At 38.2% G+C, this 2,200-nt stretch overlaps 1 pseudogene; it reads left to right on the forward strand.

Annotated features, from left to right (window-relative positions):
- Positions 1-480: 480 nt before the first annotated feature.
- On the forward strand, positions 481-1,663 carry LOC116081573 (annotated as a pseudogene).
- The last annotated feature ends 537 nt before the right edge of the window (positions 1,664-2,200 follow it).

Consider the following 2,200-nt stretch of genomic DNA (forward strand, 5'->3'; position numbering starts at 1 on the left):
ATGAAGTATAATTATGATATATGAGCCTTATTTATTTCCATAATATTTGGTGGTATGACGATGTAAAATGTCAAAATTGAAGTTTAAAAGTAATTTAAAGAGACCTATAATCCCAATGAGGTAAAAGTAGTCATTAAACATCAACCACCAAACTCCCCCACCAAAAAATAGTTTAGAGTCAGATGGTTTTAGTGCAGAATTCAGTCATACTTTCAAAATGAGTTCATTCCAATACTCCTCAAATTATTCCACAAAATAAAAACAGAAGGAACATTGCTCAACTAATTTTATGAGGCCACATAGTATGAACCCCAAATCACATAAAGACTCAACAACAACAAAAAAGAGAATTACAAGTCAGTTTCCCTTGTGAATACAAATACAAAAATATTCAAAAAAATATGTGTAAAACTGAAATAAGAGCACATTAAAAGATCATTCATTCACCATGATCAAGTAGACTTCATCTTCATCCAGGCAATGCAGGTATGATTCCATATACAAAAATTAGTAAATGTAATCCACTATGTAAACAAATTGAAATACAAAAAAGAAAAAAGAAAGTATCTGATTAGATACAGAAAAGGCCTTTGACAAAAATCCAGCACCCCTTCTTCATAATGAATGTTGGAGAAGTTGCTCTTTCGTTTCCACACTCTTGTATCTATGTCAGCATCTCCAGGATGGCCTTGCAAAAAAAAAAAAAAAAAATGCAACAGCTAACATTGCTGCCTTTTGCAAGGGAGCAGAGCCTAACAGGGGCTCCAGGCCCTGTGAGGAACAGACTACAACAGGAGCTGATGACACTCATGATGTCTGGTAACAAAGGAATTTCCACCTTCCCTGAATCAGACAGTTTGTTCAAATAGATAAGCATCACCGTATATGAAGACCTGAAGTATAAACTTTCCCTAAAGTTCCCTTACTACACACCCACAGTAAAGTTCCTCACACCCTGATACCACCCTGTTGCCTCCCCCACTCAGTTCAGCCTCCAGACTATGGCGGTTTCTGCCCAAGATGGTCACCAGGGGAATTAAGACAAAAGACCTTCTACAGACCATCAGATTATCTCTGAAAAAAGCTGCTCCTCCAACGTTCAGGCTGAGATTCAACTAAGCCTAGGACAACACCTACTGCCTGAGGACATCCGCAGACAGAGCTGCTGGTGACCTTCGCCCACGGACTCCTTTCTGACTCCTATCTGACTCCTCCTGCAATGTTTATGTTATGCAAATATCTTGTACCTGGAGATTCGGTTTCAGTTTTCCCTGTGCCTATATATTCTCTAAATATTTCTAAGTAAAGTGAAGCCTTGATTCGAATGCAACTTGGCCTCCGTTCTCTTGTTTCTCGACCCCTATTTTTCATGTTCTTTAAACCTCTGCCTGAGGGAACCCAAGTTCGTGGAGCTGCGAGACGGTTCCACTCACCACCCCAACAAGGATACCCAGGGCAACATATGCCTGCACATCTTCAAGGGTAAGTGGTCCACACTGTATGATATCAGGACTATCTTGCTCTCTATCCAGAGCCTGCTGGGAGAACACAACATTGATAGCATTTGGAACATATGTACTGCAGAGCTTTGGAAAACCTTACAGCATTTAAGAAGTACCTGCAAAAAATCTACTTAAAGCAGGTCTGCAGCCAAGAGCCCTGACCCAAGCTATCCATCTTCTATTATGTGTCTTCTTTTTTCTTCTATGGTCTGTCCTATCTTCTTGATTTCTAAGCTGTGATATTATTTTTTTATTTGTTTTTTTAATTAAGTCTGCTTGCACACTTACAATGTATATTAAATAAATACATGTTGATTGTATCTGTATAACAAAAAAAAATAGAATGTTGGAGAGATCAGGGATACAAGGGACATATGTAATCATAATAAAGGCAATTTTCAGAAAGCCTGTAGCCAACATCAAATTAAATGGCGAGAAGCCCAAAACAATTCCACTAAAATGAGGACCAAGGTAAGGTTATCTACTCTATCCATATCTATTCAATATAGTACTTGAAGTTTTACCTAGAATGATGAGAAAACTAAAGAAGATCAAGGGGATACAAACTGGAGCTGAAGAAATCAGTGTATCACTGATAGCAGATGAAATGAAAGTAAAGATAAACAACCCCAAAAATTCTACCAGGGAACTACTATAGCCAATAAACACCTTCCGCAAAATGGCCAGATACAAGACTT

The sequence above is a fragment of the Mastomys coucha genome, unplaced genomic scaffold (genome assembly GCF_008632895.1).
Source record: "Mastomys coucha isolate ucsf_1 unplaced genomic scaffold, UCSF_Mcou_1 pScaffold7, whole genome shotgun sequence".
NCBI lineage: Eukaryota > Metazoa > Chordata > Mammalia > Rodentia > Muridae > Mastomys > Mastomys coucha.